At 44.9% G+C, this 13033-nt stretch overlaps 1 non-coding gene across 1 annotated transcript; it reads left to right on the top strand.

Moving 5' to 3' along the window:
• The first annotated feature begins 4419 nt into the window (after positions 1-4419).
• On the top strand, positions 4420-4526 carry LOC141658253 (small nucleolar RNA R71). Its single transcript, XR_012549148.1, has one exon. It is a non-coding gene; the product is annotated as a small nucleolar RNA R71 (small nucleolar RNA).
• The last annotated feature ends 8507 nt before the right edge of the window (positions 4527-13033 follow it).

Raw genomic sequence — 13033 nt, 5'->3', positions numbered from 1 at the left:
TCCCATGAAATCCACACCCCACACATCGAAAAGCTCAACTTCCAAAATGTTGTTCAATGGCATCTCATCTCTCCTTCCAATGTTACCTCTTCTTTGACAAGAATCACAAGAGTGTACCATGTCATATGCATCTTTGAATAGGGAGGGCCAATAGAAGCCACAATGAAGAACCCGAGCTTGGGTCCTAGATGTGGACAAGTGCCCCCCATAAGTGGTAGCATGGCAAGCTTGGAGAATTGCACGGCCTTCTTCTTGAGAGACACATCTCCGGTAAATCCCATCATTGCATCTTTTATAGAGGTAAGGGTCCTCCCAAACATATCTCTTTGATTCATATCTCAACTTCTTCTTAGCTTGGCTATCAAATTCTTCGGGGATAAAGCTAGAACTCAAGAAATTGGCTATATTCGCATACCAAGGGGTGGAATGGGTAATAGCAAGGATAGAATCGTCGGGTAACCATTCATCAATAGGGACCCCATCGTCTTTGTCCCCTCGGGACTCCTTAGTTAACCTCGAAAGATGATCCGCCATAAGGTTTTCGGATCCCGGCTTGTCCTTAATCTCTAGATCAAATTCTTGAAGGAGTAGCACCTATCTCAAAAGTCGGGGTTTAGCATCCTTCTTCACCATCAATTGTCTCAAGGCGGTGTGATCGGAGTAAACCACCACCTTAAACCCAACAAGGTATTGCTGAAACTTCTCCACGGCATGGACAATTGCTAGCATCTCTTTCTCGGTTGTAGAATACCCGCATTGTGTTTGATGAAGGGTTTTACTTATATAGTATATCACATGGTGCTTCCTATCCACCATTTGACCAAGTACCGCACCAACCGCGAAGTCCGAAGCGTCACACATGATCTCAAATGGGAGATTCCAATCTGGAGCCCGGATTATTGGTGCCGTGACCAATGCTCTCTTCAACCTATGAAAAGCTTCAAGACAAGATTCATCAAACACAAAGGGGGCATCTTTGAGGAGTAATGAGGTCAATTGTTTTGCTATCTTTGAAAAATCTTTGATGAAACGCCTATAGAATCCGGCGTGGCCTAGAAAACTTCTCACTCCCTTTACATTGGAAGGAGGTGACAAGTTCTATATAACGGCAACTTTAGCACCATCAACCTCAATACCCCTACTAGAGACAACGTGACCGAGTACAACCCCTTCCTCTACTATAAAATGGCATTTTTCCCAATTAAGGACGAGGTTGTGCTCCTCACATCTCTTCAACACACTAGTCAAGTTCTCAAGACCATGATCAAATGAGTCCTTATGGACACTAAAGTCGTCCGTGAAAACTTCCATGCTTTTCTCTAGAAAGTTCGAAAAGATTGCCATCATGCACCTTTGAAAGGTGTCGGGCACATTGCAAAGCCCGAATGGCATTATACGGTAGGCATAGACTCCTATTGGACAAGTGAAGGTCGTCTTCTCTTGGTCATCCGGGTGGATGGGAATTTGGAAGAACCCGGAATAACCGTCTAAGAAGCAATAGTATGCATGGCCCGCGAGCCTTTCTAGCATTTGGTCAATGAAGGGAATCGGGAAATGGTCTTTTAGGGTGGCGGCATTGAGCTTCCGATAGTCAATACACATGCGTCACCCGGTCACGGGTCTAGTTGGTAGGGTGGTGCCATCCTCTTGTTCAACCATTTGTACACCCCCTTTCTTTGGGACCACGTGAAGCGGGCTAACCCATTTACTATCGGTTATTTGGTAGATAATTCCGGCCTCTAGAAGTTTCAACACTTCACTTTTTACCACCTCGGCCATTTTTGGGTTAATCCGCCTAAGACCGTCAACCTTGGGTTGACTCCCCTCTTCCAAAACTATTCTATGCATGCACAAACTCGGGCTTAAGCCCTTGATGTCATCAATGCTATACCCAAGTGCCCCTCTATGAGTTTTCAAGATTTCCAAAAGCTTCTTTTCTTGGGACTCACTTAGGTTAGCATTCACGATCACCAGGTAAGCCTCCCCCTCATCAAGGAAAGCATACTTGAGTGAGGGAGGTAAGGGTTTGAGTTGTACCTTTGGAGGGAGAAAGCCCTCCACTTTCTTCAAAAGTTCCTCATCAACTTCATGGTCTTCCTTCATAGCTTCATCATGCAAAGAGATTTGACAAACCTCTTCCATCTTCGCTTCTTCACGGGCTACTTCATGTACCACCTCTCTATAAACTCAATAGTGCTCAACCTTTCCATCTTTGGTCCTTTCATCAAGTTCGGTAGGTTAAATTCGACGTTGTTGCCCTCGATTTGGAAGGTTAGCCGCCCATTCTTCACATCAATGAGAACTCCTCCGGTAGCCAACAATGGCCTACCAAGGATGATGGGAGTATGGCTATCCTCCGGAATATCAAGGACAACAAAATCGGCGGGAATTAAAAGCTTTCCAACTTTTGTGGGCACGTCTTCAAGCACCCCATGGGGTGCTTTACTGACCTATCCGCCAATTGGAGAGTCATTGAAGTGGGAGCAAGGTTTTGAATGCCGATTTTCTTGGCAACCTTTAAAGGAATAACACTCACACTTGCTCCCAAATCACAAAGAGCTCTAGATATGGGCACACCACCAACTACACATGGGATTGAAAAGCTCCCCGGGTCACCAAGCTTAGTGGGCATTTTATTAAGGATATGAGCACTACATGCCTCTTCCATAGCCACTATTTCTTGGTCACCCAAGACTCTTTTCTCTGTCAAAATATCTTTTAAAAATTTTGAGTAGGTTGGCATGTTCATAATCACCTCCGTAAAGGGTAGGGTAACCTCAAGTTTCTCAAGCATGTCACAAAACTTGGCATACTTAAGGTTTTCCCTACTCTTTATGGCTCTTGAAGGGTAAGGAATTTTTGGAACAAGTTGAGAATTAGAAGGTACCTTTGGAGGAGCCGAATTCTTTGTTACCTTTTTAGAGTGTTGCAAAGGCACTTCTTCAACAACTTCCTCCTCATAAGGGAGGTCTTCCACATATCCATCAACATCCTTGTCCTCTTGAATTACCCTTCTAGACAAATCTTCACAAGCTTTCTTTCCTTTCTTGACTTCACTAGCTTCTCCCAACGGTTCAATGGGTGAGCTTTCCTCTTCACCATTCACTTCCAATTCATTCCCCTTGGGATCTTCATCAATTTCCACCACAAGGTCCTTGTAGGGGTCCTCAAGCTCTACACCACTCCTTAGCACTACCGCATGAGCATGGTGGCTATTTTGAGGCATCCTTGGAGCTTTGTCCTTGGGCCAATAAACCACCGGGCGGCCGTTGAGGGTTAGCCATAGCATGAGAAGCCATCCTAGAATCCATTTCTCTCATGTCCTTAAGGAAGGTAGCCCTCAAGTTTGCTTGTTCTTGTTGAGTTGCCTTAGTAAAATTTGCCATCTCTTGACTATGTTGAAGTTGCATGTTCTTTATCATCTTCAAAAGCTCAACTTGAGAGAGCTCACCTTGGGGTTCTTGATAAGGTTGGTTGTCTATGGGTAAAGGGAACCCATAGTCATATCGAGCATTGGAACCTTGGTTGTTGTTTTGCCCCCCTTGGAAGTTAGCTCTAGGACCATTGTTGTTGAAGTTTGATCCTTGACCTTGTTCTTGAAACCCTTGAACATACCCTTTCCCAAATCCTTGGTTTGCTTGGTTCACTTGATTCCCTTGGTAAAACCCTTGGTTGCTTTGATTTCCACCAAAATCTTGGTATCCTTGTGGTTGACTCCCATAATTTTGGTTTTGATTGTTGTTTGGCCATTGGTTTTGATTCCCGGGATTAGTTCTTGGGTTGGGGAATATTCCCCTTTGTTGAGCAAAACCGGGTGGATTGTTTGGGGCTTGTGGTTGAAGGTGTTGTGGGTTTTGAACATTGGTACTTTTGTAACTAAAGTTGGGGTGGTTCCTTAAACCGGGGTAGAAATTGGTATTTGGAATGTAGACGTTTGGGTTGTTGAAAGGTGGTCTTGTGGGTCTTGAATTGTTGTTAAAGCTTTGAAAAGCGTTAACCTCTTGAACAATTTCATCGTAGACACCATTATAATTGTTGGCACACAAGTCATATGTGTGACCACTCCCTCCACAAAGTTCACAACTTGAGACTTGAGCCACTTCCTCCCTGGGTGCCCCATGTGAGGTTGCGGCTTGGTGCACTTGATTTCTTTGAAACTTCTCAAATTGTTTTGTGAGTAAGTCGAGCTTGGCATTTGTCTCGGAGTTGGAGGAGTTTTCCTTAGGAAACTTCCCATTCCTTCTTAGCATGTTTCCTCTAGAACCATAGTTTGCTTCCGAATCTACCATTTTCTTGACCAATGTCGTGCCCTCTTCATCACTCAAGTGATCAAATCCTCCCCCCGCGGAGGCATTTACCATCTCCTAAGTCCTCGGTAGAAAAGTTTGAAAGAATGTTTGAGTGATGTACCATTCCGGTATTCCATGGTGGGGGCAACTTGCTATCAAGTCTTGATAACGGTCCCAAGCTTCACCCAAAGACTCCCCGTCCTCTTGTTGAAATGTATGAATATTATTACGGAGCATCGCAGTCTTCGATGAAGGGTAATATTTGGCCATGAATGCTTTAGCCAAGGCATCCCATGTAGTGAAGGTATCCGGTGGGTGAATGTTCAACCATCGGTCCGCTTTGCCCGTCAATGAAAACGGAAACAACATCATTCTCAAGGTGTCTTCCGACACCCCATTCTTTTTCATCATTGAAACCTTACTCTTAAACTTTTGGAGATGAGCATGGGCATCCTCTTCAATATGCCCCCCGAACAAATCCTTCTCAATCAACCCGACTTGGGCGGGATGCATTTCAAAGTTATTTAGGGCCAAGGTGCCAAAATTGATAGGGTTAAAAGAATCATTATGGTTAGTCCGGTTATGATCTCTAAGAGCCATTTGTGGTGGTGGATTTGGTATTTGATGTGGTGATGTTTGAGGTGGGCTATTATTATTAGGGAAGTTATGAAAAGGGTTTTCTAGTAGAGTCTCAATTGTGAGGTTTGGTTGAAGTGTGGTGTAATACTACGGATTTTCTTTGGTGACTACTCGACCGAGTAGAGCCTACTCGGCCGAGTAGTGTTGTTGTTGTGAGTTGTTTTGGTTCTGCCGATGAATACTCGGCCGAGTATAGTGAATACTCGACCGAGTAGCGGATACTCGGCCGAGTATAACTTTACTCGACCGAGTATTCGGTCTGGCGAGTGTTATTTTGACGGTTTGATTAGGGAGTGTTTAAGATTATTTTTATATCCCGCGTCAGTTTTTTTTAAAACATCATTTCAACTTCATCATTTCTACGTTAACCCTAATCTCTCCCTAATAACTCCCTAATCATCCCATAGCTTTGTTGTGTGTGAAATCTTCGTAGTTCTTGCGTATAATTCCTCATCCTACTGTTGGTAAGTTCTATTTCTATGTTATTCGTATTCGTTGGGGTTACTGTACATTTACGGAATTGGGAATATGGGGGTTGTGCAATGTGTAATTGTGTTATATGATTATGGTATAGGAGAAGACTTCGTAGAGGAGCCTTTCTGATTGATCGAGTTCATTCCACTGTTGATTGCTAAGGTAGGGTTTCCCTACTCAGTTTACTGTTCTTTGTAAGGCATGCTTGTTGTGATTATTGTTATCTGTTGATCATCGGAGTATGGAGATTGTTGTGACAATGTTGGTGTGAGGGTATTGAGACGGTTGTGATGTCATGTGATTGTGATTGTGGTAGAGTCACTTTGGGAGTGGTTTCACACCCTAGTTCGCCCTCCGTGGAACCCGCCACGGAAGGGGATGTGCACATTAAGGGACAGGGATTGTTGTCGTTCGTTGAGGAGCTGGACTAGATGGGATCGGCTGCGGTCACCCACTGGTGGCGAGGATTACCTGTTGCGATGGGTAATCTGGCAGGGCTACACACTTCGGTGTGTAGTCGGTACTGTGTGAGAATGGATGATTGGGAATTGGTGATGATAAGTTGATTACTTTGTTTGTTTGTCTTAATATTTGAGTAATACTAACCCCGTTGTTGTTTGTGGAATCTGCGGTGATCCATTCGGGGATGGTGAGCAAGCTTGACAGGTATTGCTAGTGTGAGCTTGGGGACAGTCATGGGAATATTGTCATCACCAGTCATAGCATCACCGTCTGAGTCTTAGCTGATTTCTTTTATTGTCAGACATTGGAGTTGTATTTTGTTAAATCAGTATTTGGATTTGGATGTTGTAAACTTTATACCTTGCAGTACTTTAATAAATGTGCTCAGTTCAGACGCTTTTGATATGTACTAACCTCAGGCAACCGAGATGGTAACACACTTTCATGGTAGGGTGGTCCTGGTAAGGCACCTTGGTATGAGGGGGTGTTACAAAGTGGTATCAGAGCCGAAGATTCCGGCACCTAAACAAATGAATTTAATGAACCTAGGGAGTCTAAATAAAATGAACCCAGGGAGAGTTGTTTGGAGCTACCGCAAAGACTCGGGAGACGTCCCGGAGTCACAAATTGGCCCTCATTAACTCGAGCCGGTAACATGGGGAAGCGTGATGAGAGTTAGGTTTGGTATGTACATGTATGTGAAGATGCATGTGGTAATAGTTGATAATTGAAAAGGGGTATGTGATGAAATTTGTAAGTGTGGTGATTGGGGAAATGGTGGAGGTGACGGGTTTGTGAATGTTTGTTATGTTGGAATTAGAATATGCATGAATCGTATGTTGGTATGGTTATAACATGGCACTTAAGTCCTTGATGTTATGTGTTTGTTGCGGGAATAGTGAGCATGATAGAGAACTTTAATCCTGTATACCCGTCTATTTTGTGACTCGGCCGAGCAGGGCAGGTACTCGACCGAGTAGGGAGCACTCGGCCGAGTAACCAAGCACTCGACCGAGTATTGTTTGGCAGTGAGTAGCAGTGGCTACTGTATGTGATAACTCGACCGAGTAAGTAAGTATACTCGACCTAGTAGAGCCTACTCGGCCGAGTGTTGTTTTACTCGACCGAGTGTTGTTTTTGAGTTTTAGACGTTCGCTTCTGGAGTCGAATACTCGACCGAGTATCTATGATACTCGACCGAGTAGTCGTTACTCGACCGAGTATGGTTGTATACTCGGCCGAGTGTTCTTTTGGCGGAAGGTTGTTACGTTTTGAGCCATAGGCTTTTGTGTTTACGTCTCCTTGTTTCTTGTCAGCTCAAAATGCCGCCCAAAAGAACTCCCACGCAGATCCAAGCTTCTGAGATGACTCTTGATGAGGTTGCTCGCATGATTGAGCAACAAGAGGCTCTCCTTGAAGCTCTCAAAAATGTGGGAAAGGGGAACGAGAAGTCGATGGATGCTACTCAGCTCAGTATCATCATTGCTCGCTTCAACCCTCCCACATATGATGGGGTAGGTGAACCAAAGCTACTCGAGAATTGGCACCGTGAGATTGAAGCTCTCATGGAAATGGTTAAGTGCCCCGAAGACATGATTGTCGAGCAGGTAGTGTACTACCTAAGAGGTGAAGCTGCAATTTGGTGGCAAAACTTCAAGGAAGATGCTAGAGCTTTTTACCAGGCGGAGGGAGCTATTCCGTGGTCTGGGTTGAAGAGTGATATGAGGGAGCAGTTCGTACCGGAGCATATCCGACATAAGATGAGATCCGACTTTGATTCCTTCACCATGACGGATGAGATGACAGTCACTGACTACTATCATCGGTTCCTGGAGTTATCTCGTTATGTTGAGGACATGCAGCTAGAACAGAGAGGTTTGGCTCTCCGTTTTGAGGGAGGTTTATCTGCTAAGATCGTGAGTCGTATGCCAGCCGGGGTTGCTACTGACCTCAAGGAAGTGTACCTGAGAGCGGGTCAAGCTGAGAGAATGGTAGATCTCTTAAGAGAGATCGATGAGAGGACTGCCGCGGAAAAGAGGAAGGCTGATAGTGGAATAACAGTCAGTCGACCAACAAGAAGGGGAACTTCAACCATGCTAAGGCTTTTTCTGGTGGAGCTGGTTTTTCGGGGGGGGGATCTCGTGGCTGGGGAAAGAATGGAGGTCGGAGTGTGAGTGACAACTCTAACTTTACATGCTTCAACTGTGGTGGGATAGGCCACAAAAGACGGGAATGCACGAGCTACAAGCCCGGCACTGGTTCAGGAGCTCGGTCAGGGAATTTTTCTCAGGGGCCGACTCAGAGTTTTGCTAGTAACCAACCGGGAGGTTCATGGGGCAATAGAGGTGGATAGGGCAACCAGGGCGGTTACAACCGCAGTGGTGGTGGATCATATCAGCGCCAGAACAACAGCACCACTCAGGATTCAGCAGCCAAGCCAAGTACCTCCAATGCTTCAGTTCAGGGTGGAGGACAGAAAAACAGTGGGAAGCTTTTCATGATGGATAAGCAGGAAGCACAGGATGATGCTCATGTAGTTACCGGTACCTTTCTTGTTCATAACGTACCATCCTTTGTTTTGTTTGATTCAGGGGCTACACACTCTTTTGTGTCTAAGAGTCATGTTGTATCTATGGGTTTGGGAAGGTTTGAGGTTGTAAAAGATGATGTGTTCATACCTTCGGGGGAGTCTGTGTCGTGTCTCAAATTGTATAAGGGAGTATCCATGGTAGTTGGAGGGGTAGATTTACCAGTAGACCTGTTAGAGTTTCTCATGGATGGGTTCGAGGTGATTGTCGGGATGGATTGGCTGGGTAGGTATGATGCCAGGATAGATTGTCGGCAAAAGAGGGTGTCCTTAAAGGGGCCCAAGGGTATTAGGGTGTCCTATAGAGGGTTTGTGGTAAAGCCTAAGTGTAGGTTCATAGCTGTGATGACTTTAAAGTCATGTTTGAGGAAGAAGTGTCCCTTGATTCTCTGTCATGTGAGAGACCACCGAGTAGAGCTACCGACGCCTTACGAGATATCCGTGGTGAGAGAGTTCGAAGATGTTTTTCCTGAGGAGATACCGAGTTTGCCTCCCAAGAGGGATGTTGATTTCAGCGTGGAGCTTAAGCCGGGAACGGGTCCTATATCTAAAGTACCTTACCGTATGGCACCTAAAGAGTTGGCAGAGTTGAAAAAGCAGATACATGAGTTGCTAGGCAAGGGTTACATCAGGCCTAGTGTGTCACCGTGGGGAGCTCCAGTTCTTTTTGTCAAGAAGAAAGATGGGAGTATGAGACTGTGCATTGACTACAGAGAGCTCAATCGTGTCACGGTGAAGAACAAGTATCCATTGCCGAGGATTGATGATTTGTTTGATCAGCTAAGTGGAGTAGGTGTGTTTTCTAAGATTGATCTTAGGTCGGGATATCACCAGCTGAGGATAGCAGATGAGGATATTCCTAAGACAGCGTTCCGATCTCGATATGGTCATTACGAGTACGTGGTGATGCCTTTTGGGTTGACCAATGCGCCAGCAGCTTTTATGGATTTGATGAATCGGATCTTTACACCGTTCTTGGATAGGTTTGTGGTTGTTTTCATCGACGATATCTTAGTCTACTCTAAGACTAAGGAAGAGCATGAAGAGCATTTGAGGATAGTCTTGTAGACCTTGAGAGAGAATCAGCTTTATGCCAAGCTATCTAAGTGCGAGTTCTGGTTAGAAGAAGTGGCTTTCCTAGGCCATGTGATATCTAAGAAGAGAGTATCTGTGGATCCTAGTAAGATTGAGGCCGTAACCAAGTGGGAATCGCCGAAGAATGTTGCTGAGATTCGGAGTTTCTTAGGCCTTGCTGGCTACTACAGGAGATTTGTGAAAGATTTCTCTACCATAGCGCGACCTATGACATCTTTGATGAGGAAGAAAGTCAGATTTGTTTGGGATGAGAATTGTGAGACGGCGATTCAGACCTTAAAGGAACGCTTGACCACAGCTCCTATCCTAGCCTTGCCAGAGGGATGTGAGAACTTTGAGGTATATACCGATGCTTCAAAGAATGGTCTTGGTTGTGTTTTGATGCAGGAAGGGAAAGTCATAGCTTATGCTTCGAGGCAGCTAAAGCAATATGAGGAGAACTACCCTACTCATGATCTGGAGCTGGGTGCAGTTGTGTTCGCTCTTAAGATTTGGAGGCACTACCTTTATGGAGCAACTTTTAAGGTGTTCTCTGATCATAAGAGCCTAAAATATATCTACACTCAGAAGGAGCTTAACATGCGACAGAGACGGTGGATGGAGCTGATCGGAGATTATGATATGGAGATCATCTATCACGAGGGTAAGGCTAATGTTGTTGCAGATGCACTGAGTAGGAAGAGCGTTCATTCGCTATGTACAACTATGTCCTTGCTGAAGTTGAGGGATGAGATGTCTAGGTTGGGGATCTTTATGACTCGAAAGGGGGATACCATCGGGGATTTGACGATCGAGCCAGAGTTGTATGAGAAAATCAAGAGTAATCAAGAGCTTGATCCTAAGATTCAGGAGTGGAAGTCAAGGGTAAGGAGCGGAACGGTTTCCAGATTTTCTACCCATACAGATGGGAGTGTTCATTTTGATGGGAGATGGTGTGTTCCTGAGGATGTAGAGTTGCGGAGAGTGATCTTGACGGAGGCTCATTGCACCCCTATTGATTCACCGGGTGGTGACAAGCTTTATAAAGACCTTAAGAAGACTTTTTGGTGGCCAAACATGAAGAGAGATATAGCTGAGTTTGTAGCCAGATGTTTGACCTGTCAAAGGGTCCAGGGTGAACAAAGGAGACCACAAGGTAAGATTCAGTCTTTGGAAGTACCCGAGTGGAAGTGGGAGTCGATCTCCATGGACTTCATTGTGGGGTTGCCTAGGTCATAGCAAGGTAACAACATGATTTGGGTGATTGTTGATCGGTTAACCAAGTCAGCCCATTTCGTTCCCATGAAAGATACTTGGTCTAAGATGCAGCTGGCATTGGGTTACAGGAGGCATGTGGTTCGGTTACATGGTATACCTAAAGATATCGTTTCTGATCGTGATGCGAGGTTCATATCCAAGTTTTGGCAAGAACTGCAAGAGTTGATGGGTACTACTTTGAAGATGAGTACAGCCTTTCATCCTAAGAACCGATGGTCAGACAGAACGGACCATCAAGACCTTAGAGGACATGTTGAGGGCATGTGTTATGGAGTTTGGGGGCAGTTGGGAAGATAGGCTTGATCTGATCGAGTTTTCATACAATAACAGTTATCATACAAGCATCGGGATGGCACCTTTTGAAGCTTTGTATGGCCGGAAATGCCGAAGTCCAGTTTGTTGGGATGATAGTTCTGAGACGGTGGTTTTAGGGCCACAGCTGGTACAAGATATGGTTGAGCAAGTCCAGTTAATTCGGTAAAAGATGAGAGCAGCCCAAGATCGTCAGAAGAGCTATGCCGACTTACACCGCAGGGACATTGAGTTTGCGGTAGGTGACAAGGTCCTTTTGAAAGTGTCACCTATGCAGGGTGTTATGAGGTTTGGGAAAAAAGGTAAGCTAAGCCAAAAGTTTATAGGTCCTTATGAGATTTTGGACCATGTTGGCGAGGTAGCTTACAGGTTAGCGTTACCACCAGCTTTGGATAGGGTACACAATGTTTTTCATGTATCTCAACTTCGGAAGTATGTGAGCGATCCGTCGCATATCCTTGAAATGGAGAACATCGAGCTTGATGAATCCTTGTCCTACGCTGAGATTCCTAAGGAGATTCTTGATCGCAAGGTTCGTAAGACCCGGAATGGTGAGACGGTCTTACTCAAGGTTCTTTGGTCTAATCATAATGTGGAGGAAGCCACATGGGAACCCGAGGAAGCTATGCGGGAACGTTTTCCTAACCTTTTTTATCAGGTATGTTTGGTTACGGGGACGTAACCGTTGTCTTTTTAGGGGGGTAGGAGATGGTCGCGGTCGTATTTTGTCTTGTTTTGTTGTTTTGCTTTGAGTCGGGGTAGTGAATTTTGTGGTGACTTGTGTAGTTCTTTGGTGTTGTTATATGTGGTTAGTATAGTCTTGTTGCGTTGTGTTGTGTTGTGCCTGGTTTTAGAGTGGAGTGTGAACTTCGGGATGAAGTTCTTTTTAAGGGGGGGAGACTGTAATACTACGGATTTTCTTTGGTGACTACTCGACCGAGTAGAGCCTACTCGGCGGAGTAGTGTTGTTGTTGTGAGTTGTTTTGGTTCTGCCGATGAATACTCGGCCGAGTATAGTGAATACTCGACCGAATAGCGGATACTCGGCCGAGTATAACTTTACTCGACCGAGTATTCGGTCTGGCGAGTGTTATTTTGACGGTTTGATTAGGGAGTGTTTAAGATTATTTTTATATCCCGCGTCAGTTTTTTTTAAAACATCATTTCAACTTCATCATTTCTACGTTAACCCTAATCTCTCCCTAATCACTCCCTAATCATCCCATAGCTTTGTTGTGTGTGAAATCTTTGGAGTTCTTGCGTATAATTCCTCATCCTACTGTTGGTAAGTTCTATTTCTATGTTATTCGTATTCGTTCAGGGTTACTTTGTACATTTACGGAATTGGGAATATGGGGGTTGTGCAATGTGTAATTGTGTTATATGATTATGGTATAGGAGAAGACTTCGTAGAGAAGCCTTTACGATTGTTCGAGTTCATTCCATTTGTTGATTGCTAAGGTAGGGTTTCCCTACTCGGTTTCATCGTTCTTTGTAAGACATGCTTGTTGTGATTATTGTTATCTGTTGATCATCGGAGTATGGAGATTGTTGTGACGATGTTGGTGTGAGGGTATTGAGACGGCTGTGATGTCATGTGATTGTGATTGTGGTGGAGTCACTTGCGGGAGTGGCTTCACACCTTAGTTCGCCCTCCGTGGAACCCGCCACGGGAGGGGATATGCACATTAAGGGACAGGGATTGTTGTCGCTCGTTGAGGAGCTGGACTAGGTGGGATCGGCTGCGGTCACCTTGGCGCGAGGATTACTGTTGCGATGGGTATCTGGCAGGGCTACACACTTCGGTGTGTAGTCGGTACTGTGTGAGAATGGATGATTGGGAATTGGTGATGATAAGTTGATTACTTTGTTTGTTTGTCTTAATATTTGAGTAATACTGACCCCGTTGTTGTTTGTG

This window comes from Silene latifolia, chromosome 5, assembly GCF_048544455.1.
Source record: "Silene latifolia isolate original U9 population chromosome 5, ASM4854445v1, whole genome shotgun sequence".
Classification (NCBI taxonomy): Eukaryota; Viridiplantae; Streptophyta; class Magnoliopsida; order Caryophyllales; family Caryophyllaceae; genus Silene; species Silene latifolia.
The sequence above is the reverse complement of the archived record's forward strand: the minus strand, read 5'-3'. Positions and strand labels throughout refer to the sequence as shown.